This window comes from Dermacentor albipictus, unplaced genomic scaffold, assembly GCF_038994185.2.
Source record: "Dermacentor albipictus isolate Rhodes 1998 colony unplaced genomic scaffold, USDA_Dalb.pri_finalv2 scaffold_13, whole genome shotgun sequence".
Taxonomy (NCBI): Eukaryota; Metazoa; Arthropoda; class Arachnida; order Ixodida; family Ixodidae; genus Dermacentor; species Dermacentor albipictus.
Genome location: NW_027225567.1, coordinates 6650877 through 6672347, shown reverse-complemented (window position 1 = coordinate 6672347; position 21471 = coordinate 6650877). Strand labels below are relative to the sequence as shown.

Genomic DNA, 21471 nt, shown 5'->3' with positions numbered 1-21471 from the left:
TTTCCCTCATAAGAACTCATTGTTATTCACTGGTTGCTTCACTAATAGTGCGTTCGCTATGCAGATTGGCCGACGTCTGCTATCATACGAACCTTTTTAGCGAGCGAACTGCTTTGAGAATACGGGGGGGGGGGGGGGGGGGGTCATCTTATACATTGCTATAGACTGATGTACACGATGGGCGAAGGCCACGCGCATAAATAATTATGCGCTAAACCGAGTGTCACTGATCGCGAGCCCTGCTCGTCTTTATAATAAAGTGGCTGGAAACCATCGACATTTGGTGCAGCTCAGTGTTTAGCCTGATGCGAGAGAGCGTATCGTATATATGTGTCGCTCCAGCTACTCCTTCAGCCCCTCGCTGGTCGAGTGGATATCAAGCACACGCGCTGCTTGCGCTGTCCCGCTCCCCCCCCCCCCCCCCTCGCGTTTTTGAGGAGGCATGCACGCGAGCTGAGAACAGTCAGTAGGGTGTTACATGGCGACACCGAAGGGATCTCTCGTTGGCAGGGTTTAAACGTGCGCCGGATGGGATGGGGGTATCTTTGTCTTGTTATTAAAATTACCCACCACAGTCGATGTCATTTCCTCTGACAGCTCCGGCAGGTTTCGCTATGATGGAGAGGACAGGTTGAACGAGTGGACAAGGCGGTAACGAAATAAGGAAGGGGACGGGCGCTCGTCTTAACTTGCCCGTCTTCTTCGCAGGCCCAATTGTGCATGATCAAAGTTGAGCCAGAAACTGCTCCAGTGGCCTCAAGCTTCGCTCTGTATGGAACAACCAGCGCTCTCGTCTTCGCCACACGAACGTACCAGCTGTGGGATGCGTGTTTATTGAGCCGTGTTTATCGATTTATGCTGAGTGGTGTATAGTAGCAAAAAAATGGCATGAAAGATGGCATGAACAAAAGGCGATGAAAGCTCCAAATATATTGTTGCGCGAACGAAGGATTAAAACTGGAGACTATTTACAAAGTATATTTACAAAGAGTAACTGCAGCGCTGGCCATGCAGTTCAGCCGACAGCTCGAGAGCCAGAGAGCGTTCGTCGTCTTCGTCGGGGCGCGCGCGTGCATAGGCCACAAGAAACACGCAATATGCATTTATCAATATCCCCATTGTGGGAAGCCCCGTCCCGATGCGTCTAAATGTCCTGACTTGTTACTGCTGCAGTCGTGTAACGTGCACGATATCACTGGACTGGGAAGCAGAAGGGGCGTCAGGGGCGATCTCGTAGGTGACGGGAGTAACGGCACGAAGCACTCGGTATGGGCCTGTGTAACGAGACAGCAGTTGTTCTGACAGGACGACCTGACGCGACGGAGACCACAGAAGCACCAAAGAACCAGGCGGGAAGTGCACGTCTCGGTGTCACAGGTCGTACAAACGCGTAACCATATCTACACGAATATTTTTAAGGGACACTAATAAATCAACAGTAATTAGGTAAGGCTTTGGCTTTGGGGAAGTATTCTTTTGGAATTTCACGTTCATTAATTCGTGGGAGAAATGTTGGTTACTAGCAGAGTGAATGAAAAACATACGTCCCGCTTTTCAAAAGCATTTGCTGTTGCTTATTTTAAATGGTTGGTAAGGGGGGGGGGGGAGTTGATGTGGTGAGAGGCATATATTAGCGCACGAAAGGTTTTCAGGAAGTGCAAGGTTGAGTATTTGTTTTATTTAAGTTGCAAATAATTCTTTCTTTGTCGATAAACAATAATTCGACAATTACTTGACACGCAAAAGGAAGTTTATGACATTTCGGGTAGCTGTGCAGTCCCCTCGAAAAGTCATCGGCGCACACTTTGTCTCTTTCTTTCGCGTATTTTCTGGCTCACCAGGGTAAGAGCGACCTTTTAGGTATTTCGTAGAGGTAATTTAGTAACACAGCCTGTCTTATTATTGCTAATCCATGTCACTTTCACAAAATGCAAGCGAAATTGACTCGAAGCCTTGCGCATATATGTAGCTCGAGGAGTCTAAAAAAATTATCCCCCATGTGTTAGCGAAGTGCGCATCGGCTTGAAAACTGCGTAGTTTCCTAACGCGACACCTGCTCGGAAAAAAAGTTGTCGGGCTTGTTTTTCGGGCTGCAGCTGAGTACGTAGCAGCGAGCATAAAAGTGACGGACACGAGAGCTTGAAACGGACACAATGAGCGCGCTGTGGGCGTCCATATTGTGCTGCAGTGTCATTTTACCGCGCATTGCTGTCAAAATTCGACAGATGTCTGAGGATCCGCAGAACTGCGAAAACTACATATCATGAGGCCTTACTCTGTGATCCCGTATATATGAAGTTCTTCGCGGAAAGAGAGCCCGCTCGAAAGAAAAGAAAAAGAGAAAGAGAGATGCATATATTGCACGTATATTTCTTTTGCATTTTTTAACTTGCAACAAGGCTTCTCAGACTTTGTTAGGCAGAAAAAAAATAATCTGGAACACTAATACTGGAAGGGAAGCATATGAAAACAAAAATAAACAAGATTTCCCACACCAATGAGTCGCATTTTGTTGCATTTACTTATCATTTGTTTCCCATGCATGATATTGTCGAAGTTATACAGTTTATATATGCTACGTTATGGTGCATTTTTATATTGTTTCAGGTGAGCTAAGAGATGACCTGAAATTGTATATGCATGGCTTCTGATACATACACATGCACGCGAATAACATACACGGAAGCGCATACACGGAAGAGCACAAGTCTTCAATTATTCACACTAGCCATTCCCCGTGCCATCATTTGTTGGAATGATCTTCCTGGTGTTATTGGATCCACATGCAACCATCAATTACTTTCAAGTGACACCGTGACGATAATTACCCTTGTCTTTTGTATAATATTGTGTTTTATACTTGTTCTTTTTTCTTCATTCTTTGGCAATTATTCACATTTCTGTTGTAAACCCCTGCTTTTTTCTATAGTTCTGTGCCCGTATTCGCAAAACGTTCTTACGCTAAAAGCCTTCGTGCCAGCCACTAAGGAGTTAGGACATATCATTAACGAAGGCTATCAGTCAATGAAAAACAGCACTTACGAACGAAAAGCTTTGTAAATTTGGCCCCTGTATTTGGCATTTGTGCTGCATTTATACATATGCTTCTTGAATGATAATATATTGTACCTTGCACTTACGTCGGTTGGTGCTTTTTAGTCCTAGCTCTGTGCAATACTTTACCTTTCTCTTTTGCCCTGTATATTTTGCATTTCCTTACAATATCCTTGTTCATCCTCCCACCTTACTAAATGCATGTCCTCTGGGCCATGTAACGTATCTTAAATAAACAAATAAATAGATCACTGTTTCTATATGTAGATGTTCAATTAACTTAGTAATGTTTTCCAGAATTATAGTTAATTCGAAGTCTTCTCACACGTAGCACGATGCTTCAATTCACCCTGCGTTTTTTCGCTCTGTGACCTCAATGTGCTACATTATAACGGTGTTTTAAATCATCTTTATAATAACTGCTTCACGGAGCGGCCAACCGGGATAAGAGTCTTTTTCATTCCTGGCAGCATTCTCCTCCTGCTCCATGAGCAGCAACATATCAATAAACATCGAATACCAATACATTCGCGATTATAATCAAGGATACTAGGCACGCCAAACCAGTTTGGTAGCGCCCATTCTATGCGCAAAGGAAACGGGAAGGCTCTGTTATAATTTCAGATACGCTTTCTACTGCATTAATGAAAGGACACGGAAAAACAATTCCTTCGGCACCTACGTTGACTTACCCGTTTCCAAATTTTCCGTCAGGTACGGTATATGTCGTTCATTAACACACATGACAGTACATAAAGGCTTCATCCGCGTATCTGATATGGCACTTACATGTGTGTACATAGGATATGTATTTATGTAGAGCATTTGTAAAACGTAGTACGTGACCTGTAGTGTTGAACAGATAGGCAAATATAGGAGAAGCCTCGACTGGAGAGGTCGTTTCTACAGGGGTAACGACTTCAAGGAGCATGTTTATATTGCAGAATTGACGTCTGCCAGTACTCAAAGCATCATCTAGCTTCTGCTAGAAACTATCAGCCTCTTGCACCAGTGTCCGGAAATGTGGACTCAAAATTTGACGTGAAACGCTCCGCTGCTTCAGTTAACGCGTAGTTTTCAGTAATTTCAGTAACAAAGCGTTGTGCCTGTAGAAAACAAAACGATAAGCTTTTGAGTACTCAAGCCCTGCGTTTTGCTACGATGCCGATCTGCTAGTGCACTGAGCATCAGGCTTAGATTAATAGAGAGCTTGACCGGTTATCAGTCGCTCTATCCGCGCCTGAGATACGCGCTAATGCTGACATTGCCTGACGTTGGTTGTTTCGGATCGCCGACTTTGCCCTTGAACCAAAAACCAATGAAACACATTTCGGTTTCACTCGTAGACAAAATAATAAATAACGTTTCGGTTAGGTTTTCGTTCCGTTCAAATATAACGTGTTTTTTTTTTCGTTTTTCGTTTTTGTTTTTGTTCCGTTCCGACACACTATACTTGCGAGTACTTGCATCACGAAACTTGCAAATGTTTTGCGTGTTTATACAGTTCAAGGCAAGTTACATTTTTTCCCTTTTGCCACGTTACTTGTGCGTACTGATCGCATGTTCACTATCTCCTCATGTTCACTTTCAACTGCACATTTGTCTTTTCAGTTTTTGTTGGCCTGTTAGTGAAAGCAACCAACACCTACGTTTTCAGCTCCAGAACAGCTATCACATCTATGTAACGTCTACTAATGAACTAAGGGACAATTAATTTATTAATAATTAATTAATTAATTGCATGAGCTCTCGCACAGGACCAGCATCAATGTGTGGGTATCATCGTCCGATAAAACAAGCGCCAGTTTCCCCACTCAGCCCGGGCGTTGTAAATGAAAGTCTCTTAAATAAATAAATAAATAAATAAATAAATAAATAAATATAACGGGCACAAAACGCAGACCGCGCTGCGCTCGTGCCAGCTGCAGCTGGGCACAACATCCGTCGCTGCTAACGCTGCTGCCCTGTACGTATACCTCCTTCAAATTTTCAGCTTGAATGTGGGATGTCAGTAGTCACCCCATTTTCACGGTTCCGGGTGTGATTGTGATTACCGTGCGCGTCTTTTTTTTCCTTTTTTTTTTACCTACATGCATGCTCGCGTCAAGAGAACGGCAGGCAAATGAAACTGATATGTGATTCGTCGCACTGAACTGTCTGCATGCGGCTCGGAAGCCGTTAACTGGTGTTGCTGTCAAAAGTTTCCACGCATCTCCTGGGCGGTATTGTGTATACGCTCCTGGTGCTCTAAAGGCATGGACAGTGGGAGTTTCAACCCTTCCCCTTACTGTCGGGAGGGTTGCCAGCTTCCAGGCATGAAAACCAGCCACAATGCTCCAAACCTAATAAAAAAAAGAAAAAAAAAACACACGGCCAAAGAATCCAAGGAAGCGGAGAAGTTGCGGAGTGAATTAACTGATGGATGCGCTCCTCACCCGTCAACGCACATATGAGGAGCGCCTGCTGCTGGTAATAGCGAAGCCCGTGTATTTACATCCGAGCAGGCACCTCACCTCCCCCCAAAATTATTTGTTTGCGTGTGCTATTCGCAAGTTGTGACTTCACGCATTACAATAATGATAGTAATTTCATCGCCATATCTTATGTGGATGCCCAAAAGCAGCCGACAAAAGCAGCAATGGGTTCCGCATGCGCAAGTGCAGTCGTAGAGGACGCCATTTTCTTTCGTAGACATGAGAGGCCTGGCACAGAGTAACCCGACAGCCGCACTACACTAGACTCACTGCTGGTTCTTAAAGGTTCACAAGAATTTCGATTCATAAGAAAAAGGTAAAAGACGACACCCGAACTCCAAACATCCGCTTTCTCAGGCTATACGGAGCGGAATAAAGGGCCTATTAACGCAATATGCTTGTTCTAACCGTGATCTAAAAAAAAACATTAATGGAAAGCACTTCGGCAAAACTTGATACAAGCATATAAACTGATGCACAAATGTCACTTGTGACATTTGTGACATTTGTGTGACCTGAGCAATAATAGAGCTTAATAACATTGCCATGTACCAGGCGCCGCTTTCATTCAGATGCTGTTGTGAGCGTTGTGATGTCAAACTCCGCGTTCGATGGAAACCGTAACCAAATTTCAAAGGGGGAAAAAAAAATAAGTGTAGGGACGGGGAGGAGAGGAAAGCAAGTATGTTTTGCTGTTTTGCGCATAAGGCTGCATCGCGACCGTTACTGTACGGCGCTTAGAATATATTTAATTTCGCTGCATTCTTGCCGCAAGAGGCAATTTCATTTAGCATCCATGAAAAACAATTAAACCGAGAGAGATTATTCAGAGCGCGCAATATCAACTTCTTGTTTTCCTGACAATGCCTGCGACGTGCACAGCTGCGTTCTTGTTTTAAAATTGTCGCTCTACTTCTCTTTTAAAAGCTTTTTTTTTTCATGGTACCTCTTCAAAAGCGCTTTGCCCGTCGACGAACGACTCGCTAAGCTGCGGCAAGCCTGTAATTATTTCAGGAAGAAATGTGTCGTACAAAGGGAGGAAGCGGTCCTGAAGCCTTCTACGGCACCCGCCCCCGCCGACCACCGCGGTGTGTGCTCGCGCAACCGCGTTTTACGTGCATGGACCGTGGCGGACAGAAGAAACAAAATAAGCGAGAAGCGGCAAAATGATACCTCTTCATTGGATGGGATACGTTACACGATCACGGTGTCCGGGAAGCCTCCAATCCAAAGAAACGTAGGCGGGTCGCCAACCCGTCGGCGTCGCTAAACAGGTTTCGCTGCCTCCATTTGATTCAGTTTGCCCAGCGATTCTTTCTTTATTTTCATTTTCTTTTCATTTCGTCTGTACTGCTTTTTTCTGTAGTCGCCATATTTCATTTTTCGCTTTATTTTTTCATGGTGCAAGCGCTCTTCTATTACTGCTCGCGGACATGCAGCGCCATCCAGTGGCGCATACTGGAGACTCTGACTCTGCCGCTGGCGTCCGCGCCCGCACAGCCTCCTCGACCAGTCCTGCTGAAAGAGGCTTTCACGGAATACCCTTTCGAAGAGCCGATGTCGGAATTGCTATTGGAGCTCATTGGCTGTTTACAGGCGTTAACTGAAGCCTCACTTCATAACAATAAAATAAGCGGGAATGCTAATCTGTAGATAAGGACTAACTTGACGTGCTGGGGCTCTTATTAAATGCGACGTAGTGAGCACACACCTTGCTCCATTTCGCGAATTGCAATGACCAACAGCCATTTACGCTTTGAATAGGTTATTAGACGTTAGTTAAAGAATACAAACAAGCCATACTAGAGTTCAGAAGGGTGGAACAAAAGCGAAATGCATCTGTGAAAGTAATGTTAAGTAATGCCAAGCCAACAACGAAGACACCAAGGACAGCAAAGAGGAAATTACTTGTACTTGGTAATTAAAATAACAAATTAATGGAATTGAAAGTGGATAAAGAAACAACTGCCCGCTGATGGGATACGAGCCCGCATCTTTGCATTACGCGATAAATTAATGGAAATGAAAGTGGATGAAAAAAACAACTGGCCGCAGGTGGGGTACGAACCCACGTCTTCACATTACCGTAGGTTCGTATCCCACCTGCGGCCAGTTGTTTTTTTCATCCACTTTCATTTCCATTAATTTTTCATTTCTTTAATTCACTTAATAAGTACAAGTAGTTCCTCCTATGCTGTTCTTGGTGGCTTCGTTTGTTGACTTCTTATGATATGACTATATATTTCCTGTTTGATACATTTCTAAAGCAACGCCTTTGAATGGCGCCGGCAATTTAGTTTTACTTTTACTATTGAAAACAATCGTAGCAAATTATAACTAATATACTTCATACAGTTTTCCCAATGAATGTATATATATATATATATATACATATATATATATATATATATATATATATATATATATATATATATATATATATATATATATATATATATATATATATATATATATATATACACACGCAGGATAGAGACGACGAACTTTTAGGAGGACTTACTTACTTATTTACTTATTTACTGAACAGCTGTCGTTCGGGACGCTGTACTCAGGCAGGCTGTACGGCCGATGTCACAACCGCCATAAAGTCTATTCGTACAGTCAGTCACGCATGTGCAAGTGTAAGCCAATAACCACCGAAAACTGCCGTAAGCGCCTGCTATATGTATATCTAAATGTAGCTTAACGAGAGCCTGAAGAAGTCCAGGGCCTGTTCATTGCAACGATTCCTTTGTTACGTTTCCGTTAATTTCGTATCATCCATCCCGTCAAGTGAGCGATCTCGCCTATATATGGGAGGCACGTCTTCGTGCCAGTCAGTGGCAAAGGGTGAGAGGAATGGAAAATGAAAAGAATCGTTAGAAAATAATTCTCCTCTGATCCCCTTTCTGAGTTTTCGAGTTTGGCCATCTTTATTTTAATCGATGCATTCATCTCAGAATGCACACAGGTTCGCGTCATTGAATGTCAAAGCCCTCATTTACCTCTCTGGTTCACAATAACTGGAGGTAACCTAGCACGGACGCCGGGCGAAAGCGAATAATAAAAATTTTAAAAACATGCTGTGAGCCGATATTCACAACGTAACAAAGTGATGTTAGGCACTTTTTGTTGCGGTGTCCTGGATTCTCTACACAATGAAATCTTTGGCTGAGGCACTTCAACGTCGAGGCGCTCCACATGCGGATCAAATTTGCCATTTTGGTTTTTTTTTTTCGCTAGATTTAGCGCCTTTCTTTTTTGCTTGGTTAGTGAATGACGACTATTTTTAGCGACGTGACAGAATAATTGGCGACATTTAAGTGGCTCCGAAGTTAAGAAAGTTGCTTCAAAAGGGATTTTCTAGGAGGCCTCTTATCATTCAAAAGCTACAACAAGGCGGGCTATATCCACAATATTAACTCTATGATAACCATGATAATCAACAGTGGTCTGCTCTCATGCCGGCCATATTACAATGAGTCACAACGCTGCACGTGTTGAACTTTTACTATTTACCTTCGATTGGTGCATGTTCGCAAGCGTAGCAGCAAACCAAATTAACAGTATGTATTTCAGTAAATTTTATGGTGAGATTCAAAACGCAGAAGAGATCAACTGTATAGGAAGTCGAACGTATTTGAGGAGCTGGGGTCGTTGACGCAAATATGAACACACCGCGCACTGTGTCTCGCGGCACCTTTTGGACAAATCCATACTGCGCAGATCTTTCAAGTGTATACCAAGAGGTGGTAACGTAGTATTTGACTTGTATAAAGGTCACGTAGGTCACGTAGGTCAGCAATATTAGCTAGCACGTGTCGCTTAACTTAGTTGTTGTTTCACCAGCGCCAGAAAAAGACTTTTCAGGCACAACGTGGACAAAGTGCGTCTTTGTGCTAGGAAAGTCAGGTGACCGTAGTCCTTTCGAACCGTGCTAAATTGGTATACTTAAAATCTGAAGCTAAAGAAACCGTCTTTCAGCTCTCATCACGCATTGTTTTCTAGATACACTACTAAAGTAAATGTTGTCTACACTTTGCTGGTAAATTCACTCCTTAATGCTTTCCTACAGGTACACTAGACGAACGTGAAACGTTTGATAGATGAGCGACGCTTTGTTAGCCTGTACATACAGTGTAGTGAAAACGCCTGCTCTATAGAATAGCCGTTCGACGCTTTTAGCAACAATTTTGATGGTTTCGGAGCTTTATTTACCGAGAAGTTAGGAAAAACGCCGGCCAACCATGACTGCAACTCAGTGATCAGCAAAGGCTAGCGGTCGACAACAATCACTTCTTACGAATTTCTGCTAGGTCCGTACTCACGAATCCCTTCGTCGCCAATGTGGTTCGTAGGAACAGGCTCCAGCCGCTTGGGATAGCGACCATGCATATTATTAGCGAAGGCGATCGTTCAATGACAAAAATGTTCTTAACAAAGAAAACCCTTGTAAATTCACCCAAATTGGCAAAGCTTTTCGTTACTAAGTGCTGTTCACCACTGGCCGGCCATCACAGCTAACAATGTGTCCGTCGTAATGATTGGGCAGCAACTCCTCTTACGAACAATTCTAGCGTAATTACTCTTTTCTCTGGAATACAGGCCCTCGTTTTTTCTGCGCTCAATCAAAAAGGTTACAACGCAGTACATATTACTGATTATCCAGAAATGAAGTGCGCGCCATCCAACAAAATACGACCCAAAGCATAGCGCGGAATGCATTACTAAGGTTGACCACCCTAGCTTCGGACGATATATTCTAGTTTCGAAGAAATGGAGACATCGTCGCTATAGTTAAGGCTGCAGCCCTGACAACGCACAGACGAGCGCAAAGGGTCGCCGGGCCGTCGTACTCGGTGATGCGCAGTCGCCCCACATGGCAGCCAGGTCATGCAGCAGAGAAACGTGTGCTGGCCTGGGCGGAGTCATGGGCTTGCTGTCGTCGCCTTTTCATCGTTTGATGGCTTGGCTTGCGACAGAGAGTGGCCGGCACCCGTTGAGTCGGCCGCCGCTGTTCGAACGCCCGGAGGAAACCTTCTTCCTTCTCCTCACGTCACGATCATTGTTCCCGTTTTTCATTTTTTGTTTGGCCACATACCTCACCACGTTTTTACAGCAGATGCTTATGGCTGTTGTTCTCCCGCAGACTTTCGTTTCAGGTTGAAACGGAACTACGTCATGGCCATACATGGCGGCACCAAGCCTGCTCGCTTCATGCCATATACGGTTCGTCTTTATTTTGGCCCATTTACAGCTTCCACGCGAAGAGAATGGTTGTTGGAGACTTTCACTACCCTTAGTCTCACCTCGGCAGCAAATTCCTAGCGTTATCTCGGTAGCCCTCTAGAGGTTGGTTCTCGATACGGGGCATGAACTTATGGTATCACGCAGGCGGCTCGCCACGTCACTGGCTTGAACTTATGTGGCTTCAGGCAGCATGCACTCCTTTTCTTGCGTGGTGGCTCGAGCCTTGGAACGATGCAAACACTCGCTGACGTACACAAGCGCACGGGCGCTTCAAAAACACCTAATTTTAATAGACGCAATATTACAAAACGTGTAGGAACACGTGTCCCTCGTTCTACGCGCTTTCTTCAACATGGATAGAGTGTACACTACAAAGCCCTTGTGGCGTACATTATATTGTGTATATGCCATCGCATATTTCGCGCCATTGCATATGTGCTAACTATATATATATATATATATATATATATATATATATATATATATATATATATATATATATATATATATATATATATATATATATATATATATATATATATATATATATATATATATATATTGCATATGTGCGCGTATCTATGCATGTGCTCCCTAGCCGAGGCTACCTAACGAATAATGCTTAAAGACGCAGACATAGCATGCACGTACAATTCTGGCCCTTTGTGCACTCATGTTTGCTCGCGGAAGGTCGCTTCCAGGGGCGACTGAGACACAAATTCACGTCCACAAACTCAAGAACGCGTCAGATGCTTTTATTTATCTCGCTAAATTACCAAATGCAACGTCGGCGAATGGCCTTGAAGATGTTAGGGCTAAATCTTGAGTTACAAGTCAACGTTGAGTCTGGCGCTATTTCTTGTCCCGTTTTTGCCGTAAAAGCACGATTTTTGTAACTCACAGCCGCCTGAAGTCAACAATGTTTCCAGGAAACGGCCCCTGCGAGCGCTGGTAAAAAAATTGCTGGCTCTCCCGTAATCGAGACTACAAGTAAGCATGAAATAGCAACCGGCAAAGCAGATTGGTTGGAGATGATATTAGCCACAATCTAAAAATGGGTGTAATGCATGTATAGCCCTACAGCTAGAATAGAACTGGCACAACTTTCCAAGTTAATCAACAAGCGTAAGACAGCTGACATAAGGAAGTATAATATGGATAGAATTGAACATGCTCCCAGGAACGGAGGAAGCCTAAAAGCAGTGAAGAGGAAACTAGGAATTTGCAAGAATCAGATGTATGCGTTAAGAGACAAAGTCGGCAATATCATTACTAATATGGATGAGATAGTTCAAGTGGCTGAGGAGTTCTATAGAGATTTATACAGTACCAGTGGCACCCACGACGATAATGGAAGAAAGAATAGTCCAGAGGAATTCAAAATCCCACAGGTAACGCCGGAAGAAGTAAAGAAAGCCTTGGGAGCTATGCAAAGGGGGAAGGCTGCTGGGGAAGATCAGGTAACAGCAGATTTGTTGAAGGATGGTGGGCAGATTGTTCTAGAAAAACTGGCCACCCTGCATACGCAATGTCTCATGACTTCGAGCGTACCGGAATCTTGGAAGAACGCTAACATAATCCCAATCCATAAGAAAGGGGACGCCAAAGACTAGAAAAATTATAGCCCGATCAGCTTACTGTCAGTTGCCTTCAAACTATTTACTAAGGTAATTGCAAATAGAGTCAGGGACACCTTAGACTTCCGTCAACCAAAGGAGCAGGCAGGATTTCGTAAAGGCTACTCAACAATAAACCATATTCACGCTATCAAGCAGGTGATAGAGAAATGTGCGGAATATAACCAACCCTGATATATAGCTTTCATTGATTACGAGAAAGCGTTTGATTCTGTCGAAACCTAAGTAGTCATGGAAGCACTACGGAATCAGGGTGTAGACGAGCCGTATGTAAAAATACTGAAAGATACATACATATATATATATATATATATATATATATATATATATATATATATATATATATATATATATATATATATATATATATATATATATATATATGGGCTCCACAGCCACCGTAGTCCTCCATAAAGAAAGCAACAAAATCCCAATAAAGAAAGGTGTCAGGCAGGGAGATACGATCTCTCCAATGTTATTCAGAGCGTGTTTGCAAGAGGCATTCAGAGACATGGATTGGCAAGAATTGGGGATAACAGTTAATTGAGAATACCTTAGTAATTTGCGATTCGCTGAAGATGTTGCCTTGCTTAGTAACTCAGGGGACCAACTGCAATGCGTGCTCACTGACCTGGAGAGGCAAAGCAGAAGGGTGGGTCTAAAAATTAATCTGCAGAAAACTAATGTAATGTTTAACAGTCTCGGAAGAGAACAGCAGTTTACGATAGGTAGCGAGGCACTGGAAGCGGTAAGGGAAATACGTCTGCTTAGGACAGGAAGTGACCGCGGATCTGGATCATGAGACTGAAATAGTCAGAAGAATAAGAATGGGCTGGGGTGCGTTTGGCAGGCATTCTCAGATCATGAACAGCAGGTTGCCGTTATCCCTTAAGAGAAAAGTGTATAACAGCTGTGTCTTACCGGTACTCACGTACAGGGCAGAAACCTGGAGGCTTACGAAAAGGGTTCTACTCAAATTGAGGACGACGCAACGAGCTGTGGAAAGAATGGTAGGTGTAACGTTAAGGGGTAAGAAAAGAGCAGATTGGGTGAGGGAACAAACGCGGGTAAACGCCATCTTGGTTGAAATCAAGAAAAACAAATTGGCATTGGCAGAACATGTAATGAGGAAGGGAGATAACCGATGGTCATTAAGGGTTACGGACTGGATTCCAAGGGAAGGGAAGGGTAGCAGGGGGCGGCAGTAAGTTAGGTGGGTGGATGAGAATTGAGAAGTTTGCAGGGGCAACATAGCCACAATTAGTACATGACCGGGGTATTTGGAGAAGCATGGGAGAGGCCTTTGCCCTGCAGTGGATGATGATGAGTAGTTGCTGCTGCTGTTGCCAAGACGTTGTCAAGACTTGCCGTGTTGACCATTTTGGGCTCTTACAATGCAGTTTAATCCAATTGATCACGAATAAACGATTAACTAGTGTCGACCACACACGCTGTTAAAGTCCATGACGACTTGGGAAGCTAGTCCGCAAACTTCAGGGCAGTGTCCCCGCGAAGAAAAAAAAAGAAAGAAAAAACAACTAACAAACAGAAGAATGCCTAGGCAGTTGCGCGACACAAGTGTCTGCCAATTAATTTTAGGTCGTTTTCGTTAGTAATGCGAAACACTCCGGCCACTTAATGGCGGGGGAGCTACTCCCGCCGTTTCCGGCCACATGGGGGAGTGGGTATGTGCAGTAGATTTTAGATAGTTTTGGATCTTATATGTTGTGATTACTAACGATCTATCTTAGCTATTGCAAATATAAACATTACAACCTATAATCTACACACAACCGTTCGTTACACAGCAGTTACGTACATTATTCAGACATCCGTTCTCTACAAATGAATGCTTCGCATTACTTAGGCGTTGTAAGGATTGGGAGGTCAATCCCACCGTTTGTAACCAGTTGTCAAGATTGGAGTCGGGCATGAATTAGATGGTAGCTGGCCCATGCCGTCGTCCAACTTATCCACGCTGAGGACGTTGTTGAAGAGAAGGACTGCTTCTCATAGAAAACGAGTAATATGGGTTTATTTACTGTATCTACATAAGGATGTTGCCGTTCATCAGTCTAGCATGACTGCGAGAGAAAGTACACTGAGCAGCCGCACAACAGCGGTTTATAAACACTCGGTCCTCCCTCGATCCCTCGGTGAGGAAAACGTTCGACCAGCCATCGTAGACGAGCCGCCTTCGAGCGGGAGGGCACACACACACACTTCCGCGCCGGTTTCACGGACCCCATCGAGGCCAGACGGTCTTCTCAGAACTCGGGGCTTACGTCAGGAACGGGACGTGACACGGGGCCTCCAAGTACGTTCCCTTGGGAACTCCCTTGCTCACGGCAGACCGGGTCGGCGGTGGCGTGTTCAGTCACAAAGCCTGGTTCCTCGAACTCCTCTCGGCAATTTCGCGACGAACGTCGAGGACGTGGCGTATTGTCCTCCGGACACAGTAGACTTAGTGGCGCCGTTTGGCTAGAGGGTGACGGTGGCTTTCCAGGAAAAGTTGACGCCACTCTCGCACCTGGCTGGCAAAACTTGCACCTCAGCAGGCTGTTTTTAACAGCGTCAAGCCTGCAAATTTCTTTTTCGGTTGATCTTTACAAAAGCAATTCGCTCGAAATAAATTTGGCAATGGTAATTGCTGAATTGGCAATTGTTAAATAGGTAGTTGGGACACCAGTCGTAATGCAGGTCTAAATCTTGCTGAATTTACAGGCAGATCTTATGGGTAACAGTGGCAGTATACGCGCAATGTTATTACATTTAACATGATACCTGGAGTCGCAATGATCTACAAATGGTGCCTCTAAATTTAGTTTCGTTCGTTGTAACCTTTAAAACCGCCGAAAAAAGAAATGCAAGACCAGCACGACATTTACCATTATGGAGGGTGACTGTCGGGCTCTTATACCATTTAAAGTGAAAATGTGCGCCTCTAATAAATGTTACGATGATAACAGTGCAGCACACGTCATTGGCTCATGTGCCGAGAAACTGCAGTGTTAAATCCCTCGGCATATCAAGGCGGGCCGAATGGGGATTGGGCGGAGGGGTTCTTTTCGGTGCCATTTGGGTGGGTGCCGCCGTATATGTACTGCCAGGCGGATTCCTTCAGATACATTCGTCTCGTCGGCGATGTTCTGCACTTAACCGTCGAGCTGAGCCTCGTTGTAACTCGAGGAGAGGAGAGTGATGATCCCGCGCCACGCGTGAAAGCTGCTGTTGCCGCTCCCCATCGCCCCCCCCCCCCCTCCTTGGCGGGAGATTCGTCTTTCACAAACCAGGAACCGCGCCAGGCGCGCCGACGACATATGTGGCCGCCGCCGTGCACAGCCGTGACAGCTGTTGCCAGCACCTTGCCCGCTCGTTTCTCACAGCTAGAAAGAACTCGACTCGCTCGCCTACACGCACGACACGCACGCGAACGCCGACACACGCAGCTGGGGGAGAAGGAGAAGCGCTGGGCGCAAAGCCCGTGCAAGCCCCCGCCGCAGTTTTTAAATGAAGTGGCAGTTTTTCGAGATGCAAAGGAATGTGCAGGAGAGACGGCACAGGGGGGGGAGCTCTGCCAGAGGTGGAATCAGGAGGTGGGCTAGCTAAAAGGGAATCGCGATTTCTCATCCTCGCTTCGCACCACCAGTCTTCGTGATTTGGTGTGTGCGGCGCCCACGAGTCGCTCGGTCCCTCGCTGAAGCACCCGACACGCATACACCAGTGAGCAGCAGAGTATACGGAGCGCCAGCTCTGTGAAGAAGCCGTATGGCATGGGCGTTTCACCACGAAAGTGTCGATGTTAATTTATTATCTGCAATACACGTTAGAATATGAAGTTCTCGTCAACGTAATCATACAGGAAAACGCTGCGGCTGGTATGTGACAGAATGGAAATACAAGCAGCGGTGTGGCTTATCGAGGAACCCGTGCTTAATCGTAGAAAAATTCATGCACTATACACGATTTCGAAAGTGTTTGAACGATTCCAGTGGCTACGGTTTCTCTCTGACAATGTTACCATTACATATTCCGTTTTGTACTGCAATGATAAAAAAAAAAATCCTTGTAAATTTCAACGATTAGTACGAACGCCTGTGGTTCGAGGCTAGCACAAGCATTGTCATGGGTTTTCGTTCAATAGGAAACTACAATGCTTGCAAAATCGCCAGAGAACACGAAGAGTAGAAAAGACAGGATAGCGACCGCAAGGCGCGCTAACAACTGACAGTTTACTTCTTGACGCCGTCGCAGAATACATGCTTAGGAGGAGGGCGAGGAGGAGAGTGTTGCTTGCTGAATGCAGACCTAGCCTTCTGGAAGTTGCTGGCATGATTATGATGATGATGTTTATTGGCATCCTCTTTGAAACGGGGCAGGAACGAGTAATCCCTTAACCTGCTTGCTTTAATCAGGTTTTACTACATTTATCACTATCTAGCCTTTGCCTGTCTGGTCTCGACCTTAACTTTCGTATTTAAAACCTCTATTACTACGGTGTACCATTACCTACACTTGCAATGACTCCGCTTCTATCAATGGCTTAATCAATGGCTTGCCTGATTTTCTTCTACCAATACTCTAATCGTTTCTTACTTATGTCGACTGCCGACCAGTTGCTCCTTCCATCTTCTTTGAATCCAAATGCTTCTGGTTGGTGGAGACGCCCTATACGGGTCTGGCTGGGTCAATATCTTGTCATTCCATTAATTAAGAGGCTCCGAGTTGCTTCCGGACTTCTTTTGCAGCAGACACATGTTTCATCTTGTGGCACGTATTTCCTCCCGTGTGTTTTTGTCCTCAGGCAGACAGCTCGGGTCTCAAATAGCAAGACACTCCCCTTCGCGTTATCATACAGATTTTTCCTCCTGATTTTTTTCTTATTCTTTTTGTATATCTCCATGGAACTGTTTCGTTTCCATCTTTTGCATTCCAATTTGCCGTCTCTGTTTCTCTCACTTTCTTTTTCGTGACTCCTGGTTATCCTAATCAAAAGCTGGACCTTCCATTATTTCATTTCTCTCGCGAATCTTCAGGCCCGTTTTCTCAAAATGTTCTTACGCTACAAGCGTTCGTGCCATCTAATAGTGATGTGGGACATATTATTAGCGAAGGTGATCAGCCAACGTATATAACAGCCCTTGCGAACAAAAAGCTATGTGTTCGGCCCCAGATGTGTCGTTGTCATTTTTTCTTGTCCTCTGCATTAAGTGCGCTTAGGTGTGCATAGAAACGAGGAGTACTTCGACTTGGGCCAGTTATAGCGCGATAGACTGCAAATCTAACCAGCCCAAATAAACAAGGACGCAAGAACACATATACATAGGGCCAGGGTTCTACTACAAACTGAAATTTTATTCGAATAACGGCGCTTTTCAAATGTTGTCCTATCACAACTGTGATGGTACATGTTCATCCTGAAAGTAAAAACGTGGATGCACTAGAAATCATCGCGTGACACAGTCCAGAGCGAACATACCAAAGCATACAACGCCATCACTAGCAGGAAGCAGTCAGTAGATCGCAATTTGGTATGATTTCTTTTTGTGTAAAGTCGCAGTGCCAGTTGGAAATCAAGCAATATTAATATCCCTAGAAATAAAACCACACGGTCTACGAAGGCGCTCTAAGAGTGACCATGCTGAAAAGATTCGACATGAAAAGTGACGTCATTCACAAGTGTACATGTGGTGACAACGTGCAAACAAAACGAAAACAAAGTGCTCAGCGCGATAAAGACGGTGATTAGCAGCAAGCCCGATCATGGGAATGAACGGCCAGCGTGCACCTAGCATAAGCGGCTACGAACTTTAAAGGTGGCGAAAGAAAATAAAGAACAAAAACATAATGGGTAAAATCTAAAGGGGCTTAAAATTTATTTCTGGGGTTTTGCGTGGCAAAACCACGATATGATTATGAGGCACGCCATAGTGGGGAACTCCGCGTTAATTCTGAGCACCTGCGGTTCCTCAACGTGCACCCACTGCGCGGTACCACGAGCGTTTTTTGCATTTCGCCCCCATCGAAATGCGGCCGCCAACGCCGATTAAAGGGATAAAGAAAAGGGGGAAGAACATAAGGGGTTTGTTCCACAAGCAACAGAAAGCCCAACACGTTCACTAAGAAACAAAAGAACAAATTCACCGATTGGAAATCAAGGGTTGTATATGAAATCCCGCTCTGTTGCGGGTGGAAGTACATCGGCCAAACAGGCCGATGTTATAATGACTGGGCACGTGGGCACAACTTAAATGTGAGCAACAAATCTGGAGGCCACTTGGGCGATCATTGTTGAAGATGCGGGTGCGCACCTGCGTTTCAGCGAAGTAGGTTCTTGAAAACCGCAGATGACAGACTGTAAAGAGAAAGAGCTGAGGCATTTTTCATCAGCAAAGCTGGAGTCACATGTGTATAAGTGAGCCCTCGATCCTTTCACAAAAACGAGCTGGCTTTTCTCGAAGGTCATCTGTTAGTTGGAGTTCTTTATGGTTATGTTTATGGGAGTTCTTTGTGGTTTGATTATCATCATTTATGTAATTAAATAACGGCGGTTCTGGCTTTCTGTTTGACAAAAGACTTTCCTCTTTTTGTCCACCTTTTCGAGTATATGGCAATGATGCATTTTATCCCTTCTGTTTTGTTCTTTGTTTTCTTTCGCCACCTTTAAAGTTTGTAACCGCTTCAGGTGAGTGCACGCTGGCCGTTCATTCCCATGTTCGGACTTGTTGCTAATGTCCGTTTTTATGTGCACTTAATTTTTTTGTTTTGTTTGCTCGTTGCCGCCACATGTAGACTCGTGAATGACGTCACTTTTGATGTCGAATCCTTTCAGCATGGTCACCTTTGCACCTCCCTCGTAGGTCGTGTGATTTTCTTTTGAGTGGTTTTAGTATCCTTTCATTTCCAGCTGGTACTACGACTTATACATTCGGAAACCATACCAAATTGTGATCTAGTGAATGCTTCCTGCTAGTGATAAGACACTGTGCCTGCTTTGGCGTATGTTCGCTCTGGACTGGGCCGCGCGATGATTTCTTGTGCATGCGTGTTTTTTTTGTTTTTTTTTTACTTTCAATATAAAGAAGTATTATGACAATTGTGATAGGACTACATTTTAAAGGCATCGCTTTTTCGAATAAAGCTTCAATAGGTAATAGAGTGCTGGTCCTGTGTATATGTGTTCTTGCGTGCCCGTTTATTTGCGCTGGTTAAATTTGCAATATAGAAGCCCGTCTGCTTTCTGTGCGATTACATGATTCCTCCATAACGACTCTCTTCCACAGAAACCATGCAAGTTTGCGGATCGGCGACGCGGATTGTTCATGTCCTGAATACCAGGATTTGTAGGCAAACCACCTCGATGACAAGATATGGTAGAGCTCTGCTAAAAGCAACAAAAAATAAAAAAGGAGAGATTATGCAGATCTGGTACATTTGTGGGATTGAATGTGAAGTGAAGGTTTGGTCAAGCTGTTAATCGCATGTTTAACAATTAAATGAGGTGTGTATAATTATGTTTAGTTTCAACCCATGCAACATGTAAACTTATTCAATGTTTATGTTTAAAAAACTTCACTTTAATAATCAGCTCTGTCGCTTTATTTTTTTTTTACCGGGCGTCAGAATCAGAACGAGCGAGAGAGATTCAGAATTTATTGAATACAATATGGTGCATCAAGGAAAATGACAGGAAGTCGGAGCTTTTGTCACCTTGGCAGCATAAACGTTTGTGCCACACATAATTTCTTCCAGTTTCTGTAATATTTTTTGCTGCCAGGTCGTGTGCAGTGCCTCTAATGCTTGTTTCTTTGAACATCAACCTCAAGACGCATCGTTTCTTTCGCGACATAGTGTGAGACCGATTTAAGATGAAAAATGGGATGAAATACACTCCCCGGGGCCTAATGTTCTCATTCACCAAGATTCAGTAATATTTGGCTTTGAAAGCCGAGTTAGGCTATTTACCTACAGTCTCTCCATGGGCGTTTGGGCCGGCACGAAGAACCAAATTAGTGCTTGACTTCACCGGACGCCGAAGTGCACGTGAGCAGGCAGGTTGGCAAATCAGCGCAACAACTTTTAGTGGCTACGCGGTATTCACGTCTCTTGGCGTCAAAGCATGGCACCGTCATAGTATAGTTTCATCGTATAGCTTTCACAGTGTATTCACGAAGGCCGACCCGAATGGCCAAGAAATACCGTTGTTACAACAGTTCTCTATAAAGGCGCACAGCTAACACAGCGCATGTGAGGGCCCCATGGAGCTTGACTCGGCTTCGGGCATGGCCTAACGTCTCCCTACGGGGGGGGAGGAGGGGGCGCTCATAGGGCGACGACCAGTATAGACCGTTTTTTCGTAGGCGCCGCCATATTGTGAACGCAGTGGCGCCGCCTATGAGCAGCGCCATACTGGCTTGGGTGAAAGCGGTCTTTTGCATGGCAGGTATACGCTCGGCGGCAGGTTCTGGCGTTTGTTTTCGCGGTCGTGCGGTCTGTTTAGTATGACGTGCGTCTTCTACGTGGTAAACGGTTCTGTGAGACGTGCTGAAGTGGTTTAAGGCGTCATGGCCGAAATTTCCGCTGAGCGTTGAGGTGGACGGAACACGCAGCGCGATGTGTGAGCGCATATTTGAGCCTATATATATATACAATCAGCCTCGGAGATCAATTGTGTATTTCTAAATGTTCCAATCACTAATGTGATCTTATTGCAGTATTATCCTCTATTTATAAGCTGCGCCTTAGGAGCCATGAAACATACGCGACGATCGTAACAGCGTGGGTAGCGTTCTGCTACGATAGGAGCTGTGCTGTTTGACAAGCGTTCAAACTGTTCGCTGCATGTTACATTGCGTGACTACTTGGTTGGATGGATGAGGTTTCCACCCATGAATAAAATAGTGTTGGGTAGTAATAGCAGCATACCTTACAGTCTGAATTAAGCTTGTCCAGCAAAGCGACCGTTTACGAACTGCGCGAGCGTCCTAAGCAGTAGCTGGATTACAGATATCTTTGTTCTATATATCGCATTGTCCAAGCATATGGCATCAACGGTT

At 44.6% G+C, this 21471-nt stretch overlaps 1 long non-coding RNA gene across 1 annotated transcript in view; it reads right to left on the bottom strand.

Moving 5' to 3' along the window:
• The window catches only part of LOC135920371 (uncharacterized), a 55991-nt gene extending 49158 nt beyond the window's left edge, over positions 1 to 6833 (bottom strand). Inside the window, exon 1 of the long non-coding RNA XR_010570237.1 lies at positions 6702 to 6833. This is a non-coding gene — a long non-coding RNA (uncharacterized lncRNA). The remainder of the gene's footprint in view (positions 1 to 6701) is intronic.
• Between the last annotated feature and the right edge of the window lie 14638 nt (positions 6834 to 21471).